The following is an 11,457-nucleotide window of genomic DNA, read 5'->3' as shown; positions in this document are numbered from 1 at the left end:
TTTCTTTGCAAATACCCATTTGCACCCAATTGTTTTCTTTCCCTTCGGGAGATTGGCCAATTTCCATGTATGATTCTGATAAAGGGACTGCATTTCTTCATTCATGGCAATCCTTCACTTATCTTCTTCTGAACTTTGGATTGCGTCTTTATAAGTGGTAGGAATACCATCAGCTACAATTGAGGTTGCACAAGCAACCGTCTCTATGAGACGAACAGGTTTCGTTATTGTCCTTTTTGGCCTGCTGGTTGCTATTGATTCAAGTTGTTGTCGAGGTTCCTGAGTTGGAATCTCCCTCTCTACTGGCTCTTCTTCCAGAGGGTAATCTTCATGAGTTTCCTCCTCTGCTTCTTGTGTAGGAAAAATAAATTTTCCCTCAAACTCCACCTGCTTTGATGCACCACCAGTTTGTTTGACATCTTCAACTGTCACCTTATCTGTTATGGCAGATTCATCAAAGGTAACATCTCTGCTGAATATAATATTCCTTGTCTCTGGACACCATAAGCGGTATCCTTTGACTCCAGAAGTAATCCCCATAAATATAGCCTTCTTTGCTCTCGGATCCAATTTTGACTCTTTCACATGATAGTATGCAATTGAGCCAAACACGTGCAAATAGTCATAATCTACAGCAGGTTTTCCATACCATTTTTCAAATGGTGTCTTGCCATCAATGGCAGCAGATGGTAGACGATTAATGAGGTGGCATGCATATGTAATTGCCTCAGCCCAAAATTCTTTGCCCAAGCCAGCATTGGACAACATACACCGTACCTTCTCCAGTAAAGTCCGGTTCATACGTTCTGCCACTCCATTCTGTTGTGGTGTATGTCTGACAGTGAAGTGTCGGACGATGCCATCATTTTCACAGACCTTATTGAAATGATCATTTTTGTATTCACCTCCATTATCTGTGCGAATACACTTGATCCTCCTGCTTGTTTGATTCTCCACCATCGTTTTCCATTTGAGAAAAATTTCCAACACTTCATCTTTCCTCTTCATTGTATACACCCACACTCTTCAGGAAAAATCATCAACAAAGGTTACAAAATAGTGCTTCCCACCCAATGAAGGTGTTTTGGAAGCACCCCAAATATCAGAGTGTATATAATCCAAAATGCCTTTAGTATTATGGATCGCTGTATCAAATTTAATCCTTATCTGTTTCCCTTTGACACAATGCTCGCAAAACTACAAGTTGCAAGTCTTTACGCCTTTTAACAATCCTTGATTAGATAGAGCTTTCAAGGATTTCCCTCCAGCATGTCCCAAGCGCATGTGCCATAGCCTGGTTGCTTCTGCCTCTTTGTCATCACTGGATGTCACTGTTGCTGTCCCAATAACTGTGCTACCACGATAGCAGTACATGTTATTGTTCTTCCGATTGGCCTTCATTACCACTAGTGCACCGGAGCATATTCTCATCACTCCATTTTCTGCAATGATTTTGAACCCTTTTGATTCTAGGGCTCCCACAGAGATGAGATTCTTCTTCAAACCCGGTACATATCGAACATCTGTTAATGTTCTGATCATTCCATCATGGCTCCTTAATCTTATTGAACCAATGCCATATGAGGTAAGAGGGCTGTTATCCGTTGTGTGGATGACTTCATATTCTCTTTCTTGAAAATTCACGAACCAGTCCTTGTTGGGACACATATGATAGCTACAAGCTGAGTCTATCAACCATATGTCTGATGATGTTGATAACTCTGTTGTAACTAATGAGAAGTCTGAATCATCACAATCAGCTACATTTGAATCCATAATGGCCTTTCCATTGTTATGTCTGGCCTTATTCTTCAACTTCGGACAGTCTTTCTTCCAGTGCCCCTTTTCTCGACAAAAGGCACATTCATCTTTGCTGGGTCTAGATCTCGACTTGGATCTTCCCTTCTTAGTCCTCGTTTGATTTTGAGGACGACCCCTCACAATTAGTGCTTCTCCTTCTCCGCCCTTCTGTTTTTCTCCCTTTCTTTGTTCATAGCTGTACAAAGCCGAACAAACTTCTCTGAGAGAAATTTCGTCATTTCCATGGAGTAGAGTAGTTTCAAGGTGCTCGTACTCATTAGGAAGTGACCCCAACAACATCAAGGCCAAGTCACCATCATCAAAAGTTGCATCCATATTTTGCAAATCTGTGACCAACTTATTGAAACTGGTGATATGTTCATTCATTGTGGTACCAGGAACATAGGTGAAGCGAAACAGTCTCTTCTTCATGTACAATTTATTTTGACTGTTTTTCTTCAAAAATTTATCCTCCAGTGCTTTCCATAATTTACTTGCAGAAGTTTCCTTTGTGTATGGATATTTCTGCTCTCTAGCAAGGTAGGATCGAATGGTACCGCAAGCAACACGATTGATAATTTTCCAATCTTCTTCTCCAATAACATCTGGCTTCTTTTCTTCAATGGCAAGATCTAGCCCTTGTTGAAAAAGAACATCTAGAACCTCGCCTTGCCACATCCCAAAATGTCCTGACCCGTCAAAAATTTCTACCGCAAATTTTGCATTTGACACAATTTTTGTCATAAGCGAAGATGCCAACGATGACGTATTATTGACACTTGATGTAGATTTTTCTTGTTTACTGTCTCCTATTTTGACACAAATATTATTTAGTAGCTGACGACACAAATCAAGATTATTTCCTTTCTGGTGTGGAAGATCAGACTAAGCTGCAACCACAGAGCATACTCAGACAGAACCTTGACTCAGTTACCAAGATAGATCTTTTCTGATGTGGAAGATCAGACTATGCTGCAACCACAGAGCATACTTAGACAGTACCTTGGCTCTGATACCAATTGTTGCGGAAGCCAAATGTATATAGTGTGAATGAGTCACAACTACTATACCAAAAATTATGACAACCACTAAATAATAAACAAGACAATAAGACAACAATAAAAGAACACCAGAATTTACGAGGTTCGGCCAATTTTGCCTACTTCCTCGGACACAATCAATATTTTATTCCACTCCAAAATTACAAGTGAAATAATACTAAAGAGAGAAGATACAAATGCCTTAAGAAGATAAAAGGCAAATGAGAGGTGTGTTTAAATCCTAAACATTAGGCCTCCTTTTATAGGGTGAAATTCCCATTCAAAATTGTCATCCACCGATGTGGGACTTTTGACAATTTCAACATATATATTAAAGGGAAAAAATAAAAAAATAATGCCGAGGAGAGAGCAAAATATTCATCATCACCTCCTCCACCATCTATTATATTGTAAAGCAGATTAAAGGTTCCGTGCTGGACAAGTTATATGGTGTATACATCACACCCATCTGTTCAAAAAGCTTTAAATTGCAGCCGCTGCAAATATTACTGTCTAATTTTAAGAAGAAAACCAAAAAATTGTTGTTAAGGACATGTACATCCATGTCAGTTAAAGAGGCGGTTGAACTATGTAATAGATATTCAAATTCATTTGAAAGAAAGAGTTTTATCATTTGTAAACATTTAGTTGACGGTAATGCTATCTTTTAACGCTTGTATATTCTATCAACTAGGTCCTGACTTTGGTGCAAATTGAAGGTCAATTTGGTGGGTTGTATGAAAGAAGTAACGTATAGATCAAGGGCAAAGATAATTACAAATGCACAAGTTATTAAACCATAGACGCAAGTTACTACCTCCGTTTCAAATTAGATGAGGTACTTTCCTTTTTAATCTGTTCCAAAATAAATGACACATTTTTAAATTTGAAAATAATTCAACTTTAAACCCTTCATTTTACCCTTAATGAGAAGTTTTTATAACCACACAAATGTCATGGCCCCACAAAGCTTTTATCCCTTAAACTTTTAAGAGTACAAATTTTGAAAGTCCTCTTCTTTTTTCTTGAACTCCGTGCCGAGTCAAACTATCTCATCTAAATTGAAACGGATGGAGTACTTTAGAGTCGGACTTTGGAAATTGTGACAAAGGTAAAACCTCGTGGGTTGGTTATGTTTGTTTGCTATATATAGGTATGTAGGCATTTTTCTCTTTCATATTGGTCAGTATGATGGTTTGCATTTTTGTTAATGCATAGGACTATCCTGAAAGATGGACAAATCCCATTATTGGAAATATAGCATCCCACTTTTCTTTACTACCCGGGACGTAGGACGTGGACACATTCAAAAATTAGGCAGAAAAATAAAGCTTTTAGCATTAGGATTTCACCCTTGTACATGTCCTTCCAATACCACGCAAAGCATCCCTATTAATCAAGTACACCTAGGTTGGACTGCTTCAGTGACTGATTATTTCCTAAAAATGTGTGTGGGTGATTATTTGGCTGTTAAGGGCCAAAGCTAATGCGCCTATAGTTTTTGAAAAGTTCCCAGCATGGTTACTCATTCTCAGCCTTAGTAAACATAATAACCTCTGGTTTTCATACTCTTATTTCATAGTGGTACTTTTGTCTCCTTATTTGTTCTCTTCTTGAACATTTTTTATGAGTTTTAAAGCATTTGAATGGATATCTAGATGAACTAGTAAGAAAAGAGAAGCAAGTTTTATAATGTTCCCCTGAAATTACTCTCTTGACATGTGACTTACAATACAATATTTTACTTGAAAAAGCAACGTATAAGACTTGATTCTCTCTGTGTACTATGATTTTTTTCTTCCAAATCAAAGAATAGACACAGAAGACTCCAACATTGCTTAGTTTCAGTTCGCATTTGATTATCCATTGTTGGCCCAAGTAAATAATAGTTTTGAAGATTGACAAAGGAACTCAGGGATGAACCAGGTCCATCACCGGTAAGCATAGTCACGGGCAGATTCAAAGCACGTGAGATGCACATGCAGGAGATAAACGAAATCTGGTATAATAATAGATATCTCATGATCGAAAAGATTACATAATTGATAAGGAGAATGACTTCTTACTCAACGAGAACATTATCCAAGATAAGGAATGAGTTAGGAGTTGAGATTAACTAGAACTCTTCCACCAAGGAAGAGTAGCATTAGAACTCTAGTTGTTTTCTACTCTACTAACTCTATAAATCGTAGGAATTTCTCATTCTACAGGTGACGCACAAAAGCATAAGTTAAACGTGAATTGAGAACAAAATAGCAAGGCATTTTGTAAGCAGTTCGTGTGTGATTCAAGTGTGCGAACTTGAAGCTACATGAACCAGATAGAAGAATCAGCTCCAAGTATCTGTCTTTTATTCGAGTTCAATTGTAGTAGGTGTTTTCATATTGTACCTTTCAGCTTTAACTAGAGGCAATTGTAATAGGTACTCAGAGTATTCAAGTTAGAGTTAACTTGAAGTTGTCGCAGCAGTTAGAGGTTGGTTGCCACAACGGGATTAGAATTAATCCTAGATTTACAAAAGTGTTTTGTAAATGTAATTTTTGGCTCAGTGATTTAGTATCGAGTTTGGAATTATTATTCCGCAACAGTAGTATTAGGAACACATAGAAGAACCAGGTCCTTCCATGATCTGTGCACGCGAAAAATTGGACACCACACAAATCACCCTCCTCTTGTGTGGTATTGAAGTTAAAACATCATCCATGCTTTGTCTTCCTCTGATAAACTAATAAACTCTGGCTAAAGGTAAATCCGAGTTCCAGCAATTCAAGATGGCACGTACAATAACCTGGTCCTGATTGTTAAAAGATTATTCCTTACATGTATGAGTGATGAATAAGTTACAGATTTAAAGTTATAGGTAATGTTTTAGACAAATCGTCATACCTAAGTAATACGGAAACTGAATAAAATCAGCAAAAGCAGTCTTAGTCACACCGATGGAGAGCCATTCTCGAATCTGTCTGGTAGCCTTCAGCTGCAGATTGGTATCATTTGACAAAACATCATCGATCGTTTGTGGAAGCTGTAAACAAACAATTAAATTCAGCACAAAGAGTGGACGACCCCAAACTCAAAGAATCAAGTCCCAAATATGAGACGTCTAACTGATGGAATTCTGATTAAAAATATACATGATCAATCAGCTTTTATGCTGAAGTATGAATTATGGATTATGGAGAAGGAATTCACAAGCTCATCAACGGAGGAAGTCTAGAAAGAAGATATTTGTGGAGGAAAATGATAAGGCTACTCTCTTATTACTCAACACAGATATATATACACATACAACTATTCAGAACCTATCTCTAACTAATCATGTATTGCAAACCAATTAGTTAAATTATACTCCCTCTGTTCCACTTTGTTTGGAACTATTGGCTTATTAGTCCGTTCCAAAAAGATTGGACATTAAACTTTTTTAGCCACATAAATATAATAAAACAAGTTTCAAAAGTTTTATACTAACACAAATTTTATGAAATATTTTAGATCACAAGTTAAACTTTGTACTAAGTCAAACTACGACAAACAAAGTGAAACGGAGGGAGTAACTAATCTGACGGCCAACTAACTGACAGCTAAGCTACACTTATACTCTGCCACGGGTACCGCATCATGCCGATAGTTAATTTCTGATTAATGAAAAAATTCATCTATAAATCAGAATCAGCGAGATGAAAAATTAATTATTTTAGACAATCATACAGCAGAAGCCGATCCACCTTAAAATTAAAACTGATTATCCCCTATTCAACCATTAGTTGTAACAAAACTAACATAGTTTAAAATTGAATGATTAAGCAACGAAAGATAGCCAAAAGCCTCTAATTAGAGCTCTAGTATCCAATTTTTACCTATCAAAAAGACAAATGGAGTATGTAAACAAGACCCAAATTGAGAAAAATTACAACATATAAAAACCCACCTACCGTCCTTTCAGTGGACAAGCTCTCTACTCGCTGCCTCTTTCGGATCTCAGCACTGTTATCCTCTCTCAAACGCAGTTTCGAGGAACCCTCGGAACCCTCCAAGCAAATGTAGAAGGTAAATGTACTGGGAGTGGGTTTCGGATAGACTTCACGGGGTGAGGCTGTGTTCATGAAACGTTAGAAACCTTGACTCTCTCTCACGTGACAAAAGGTTTAAATATATTATTAGTTCAAATATACCCATCTTATGTTAAGTTTGGCCAAAATAAATATTTAATTCTACGTGTTACTGACATTTGATTATATGGATGTAACATGACATGACATGCCACCTTCCATTTTACTCCTCCCTTCTATTTTTTTTCGTCGCTAAAATTTCCTTCCTCTCCGCCACCATTACCACTATTAATGCCATCATTCGAATTTACCACCTTAAATTAAGCTAGCGTTTGGCCATAGATTTCCAAATTTGTTTTGAAAATTCTGATTTGGATGAAGTTTGATTTGAAAATGAAAATGTGTTTGGACATGATTTTTCAAAACATATTTCACTTTTTATTTGAAAAAATATGAAACAACTTATATCCATAAGTTCCAAAAATTATCACAAATACCCAATAGTACCAAACAAACAAACTTGCTATCTTGTATATACATAACCTTCATTACTCAGATTACACATAGGAAGTCATTACTCATATTACACATAGGAAGTCATTACTCATATTACAATCATGCCTATACCACAACGTACAACTAAAATAATTAGCATCAGCGTTTCATGCATTAGAGTACAACATAACAAAATAAAAATAACAGTTAGCTCAATTTTTCTTTAAGTCGTTAAACCATTCGATTTGATTTTTTTCGGTCATATGAGCGAATATCTTGCGAAAGCTGGAGTTAAGCAAGAAAGGCACTGCTGGTGAAAATTTTTCATCAACTAAACCATGTTTTTGCAAGACAAATTGCAAGTGGGTAGTCACAGCTTCCTCGGAGTAGATATCAATCTCAGTTTCTTTCGATAGCAGATACAAAGAAAGAAGCAGGAGCAAGAGCAGAAATTGAGGTGATTATTTAAATGTGGGCTCTTTTACAAACTATAAAAGTTTGGGGTAATATTTAAAAATTTTAAAAAATGTAATGGTCATGTTTTAGCCCAAAATCATCAATTGAGGTGATTTTGGGATTTGGGATTTGGGATCTTGCTAAAATGTGGACAAAATCTATGGCCAAATATATGTTTGCCAAATAAATCCCAAATTTATTTTGACAAAACTCATGGCCAAACGGGTCCTAAGAGTAAAGAGATTCCAAAAATTCCATCACGTTTATGTTAGTTGCGTGTTAATATGATTCAAAATCATTGAAAATTTTGGCAAATGTAATATTTCAATCTGGTGGTCATCGTGCGATGAAACCTATTACAATTTAGTAATTACGTTGCTACTGAGTGCGTAGACTAACGATCAATGAATTGAGTAAAAGTCATGAAAAATTAAGATTTACAATTTAACAGAAACAAAAAAAAACTAGTTAATTTATTCTTCTTTTTCCTAATCTTAATAGTTGAGCACTATCTGATACAGTGCTAGTTTGTCGGAGTTTGGTTGAATAATCGATCCAAATTTTGTCCCCTTTATGCACACCTGAACCAGCCCTGAACTCCTTATTAGTGTGGCTTAAAGAGGAAAACAAAAAAAAGAAAAAGAGAAACAATTATGTAGTGAATTTCTGGATCAGAAGACTTTGTAGCGATTATTCCGCAAGTAAAGGATGTATTGCCATTGACCTCTGCTGTTATATAGTAATGAATTTCTAAATAGAAACAATTTATCTGGACAATATTTTTGTTTTTGTGGAAGTAGTTTATTCATCAACTTTGGCGTAAACAGAGGCTCTTTTAATGGTTTATCTTTCATAAATCAAAGGAACACAACAATACTGGCGGTTATGGTGGCAGCGGAGGGAAATTTTTTTTTATTTGTGACAAAACAAATAGAGGGAGGGGTAAAATGGGTTAGGGGCATTGATTTTGCATGTCAGGTGGCATCCACCTCATCAAATGTCAGTGTCATATATAATTGGATGTCGACCTTGGCAAGGGTATATTTGGATCGAACGTATAACGAAGGGTATAGTTAAACATTTTCTCATAGTATAGGGGTATATTTGACCATTTGCCGCTTTCAAAAAGGTAACGGTTCTGGTGTTAAATGAGAAAGAGGACAAAAAATGGTAAAAAGGATAAATGAGAATCCTAGCCTAGGAGTTATATACAGATTTATTTAAAATTTATGTTTGAGTTGTAAAATAAAAATATAAATTCTTGAAAATAATAAATGTTGATAAAAAATAAATCCGCTTCACGAAAATACTCAATCACCAGTCAAATAATACATTTTAAAATGCATTTCAAAGAATGACTGAAGTTAGAACGGGAAGTGAAAGTATCATTATTTAAGTGAGATTAGTATTTAAATAATAAGTACTAATTATTTATTAAAGAATTATATTTATTAAAGAATTCTTTTTCAAATAGTAAAAAACTGATTAGGTGAAAATCATCCATGCATGATATGTTCCAAAAAAAAGAAATGAAAATTCTATGTAAATCTCAAATATATTAGAATTATTATAAATATTACTCAAAGTAACAATATAGAACAAGGAAAAATAAGCTAGGAGATATAGAGAGAAAGAGAGGAAGAGGGATTCTTATTTCTTCTTCAATTGTGTGAATTTTTCTATCTATTACAAGGCTTTATATAGGCATGAAAAGTGAAGAAAAATATGTCATTGAATATGTCATTAAACATAAAAATATATCATTTAATATGTCATTAAGCATAGAAATATGTCATTGAATATATCATTAAGTATTTGAGAAGATCATGGAGGAAGAATAGACATCCACCATAATTTGATTTTTCTTATAACACTCCCCCTTGGATGTCCATAAATATTGTACCTTGTTAAAAACTTATTAGGAAATAAACCTGTGGGAAAAACAATCCTAATGAAGGAAAAAGAGTACACATATTTCGAAATACACCTTTTGGTTGCCTCATTAAAAACCTTGCAAGGAAAACCCAGTGTGACAAAACCTTGTAAGAGAAAAAGAGTACAATACGTATTAACTCCCCCTGATGAGAGCAATTCACATCCTTGAGCCTTCGCATCCCAATATTGTACACTAGTTTCTTGAAGGTTGACGTCGGTAGAAATTTGGTGAACAAATCAGCCATATTATCACTTGAACGGATCTGTTGCACATTGATATCACCATTCTTTTGAAGATCATGTGTGAAAAATAATTTTGGTGAAATGTTCTTTGTCCTATTCCCTTTTATTAATTCTCCCTTCAATTGGGTTATGCATGCTGCATTATCTTCATACAAAATTGTGGGTTGTTTGTCACACTTCAAACCACATTTATCTCGAATAAGATGTATTATAGAGCTCAACCATACACATTCTCGACTTACTTCATGAATGGCAATTATCTCAGCATGATTAGATGAAGTAGCCACGATTGATTGCTTAGTCGATCGCAAGATATGGCAGTGCCTCCATATGTAAAGACATAGCTTGTTTGAGATCGAGCCTTGTGTGGATCAGATAAATACCCAGCATCGGCATAACCAACAAGATCGGGATTGCAATCATTACCATAAAATAATCCCACATCGGTAGTCCCTTTTAGATACCGTAATATGTGTTTGATTCCATTCCAATGTCTCCTTGTAGGAGCAGAGCTATATCTTGTTAAGACATTAACTGAAAAAGTTATGTCAAGCCTTGTAGTGTTAGCAAGATACATTAGTGCACCAATTGCACTAAGATATGGTACTTCGGGACCAAGAAGCTCTTCATTCTTTTCTTGAGGTCGGAACGAGTCCTTATTCACATCAAGTGATCGAACAATCATCGGAGTACTTAATTGATGTGCTCCATCCATGTAAAACTGTTTCAATACCTTTTCTATGTAGGGAGATTGATGAACAAAGTCTCGTTTGCCAAATGTTCAATTTACAAACTAAGACATAATTTTGTCTTTCCGAGATCTTTCATCTCGAATTCCTTCTTTAAATAATAAATTGCCTTTTGGAGTTTTATAGGAGTTCCAATAAGGTTTGTGTCATCAACATATACAGCAAGTACAACAAACTCCGATGTTATTTTCTTTATAAAAATATATGGACAAATGGTATCATTTATATAACATTTCTTTAATAAATACTCATTAAGACGGTTATATCACATTCTTCCTGATTGCTTTAGACCATACAAAGATCTTTGCAATTTGATTGAAAATATTTCCCGGGACTGCAAATTATGTGCGTCAGGCATTTTAAATCCCTCGGAAATTTTCATGTATATCTCATTATCAAATGAGCCGTAAAGATAGGCTATAACCGCATCCATCAAATGCATGTCAAAATTTTCATGCACAGCAAAATTAATGAGATAACGAAACGTTATAACATCCATAACAGGAGAATACGTCTCTTCATAATCGATACCATGCCTTTGTGAAAATTCTTGTGCAACAAGGCGTGCCTTTTATCTTTGTACCTCATTTTTATCATTCCTTTTACGTACAAAAAACCCATTTATAGCCAACAGGCTTAACACCATTTGGTGTTTGGACTACAGACCCAAAAACTTCACGTTTCGCAAGT

At 35.6% G+C, this 11,457-nt stretch overlaps 1 long non-coding RNA gene across 2 annotated transcripts; it reads right to left on the bottom strand.

The window, feature by feature from the left end:
• Nucleotides 1-5,359: 5,359 nt before the first annotated feature.
• LOC104084707 (uncharacterized) lies at nucleotides 5,360-6,913 on the bottom strand. Of its 2 annotated transcripts, none has more exons than XR_011409890.1 (3): nucleotides 6,773-6,913; nucleotides 5,727-5,865; nucleotides 5,360-5,634 (listed from the first exon to the last, which is right to left on the bottom strand). It is a non-coding gene; the product is annotated as an uncharacterized lncRNA (long non-coding RNA). The 2 variants fall into 2 exon arrangements; XR_683663.4 differs by having other exon boundaries at nucleotides 6,769-6,912.
• Between the last annotated feature and the right edge of the window lie 4,544 nt (nucleotides 6,914-11,457).

This window comes from Nicotiana tomentosiformis, chromosome 7 (genome assembly GCF_000390325.3).
Source record: "Nicotiana tomentosiformis chromosome 7, ASM39032v3, whole genome shotgun sequence".
In the NCBI taxonomy this organism is placed as follows: Eukaryota; Viridiplantae; Streptophyta; class Magnoliopsida; order Solanales; family Solanaceae; genus Nicotiana; species Nicotiana tomentosiformis.
The sequence above is the reverse complement of the archived record's forward strand: the minus strand, read 5'-3'. Positions and strand labels throughout refer to the sequence as shown.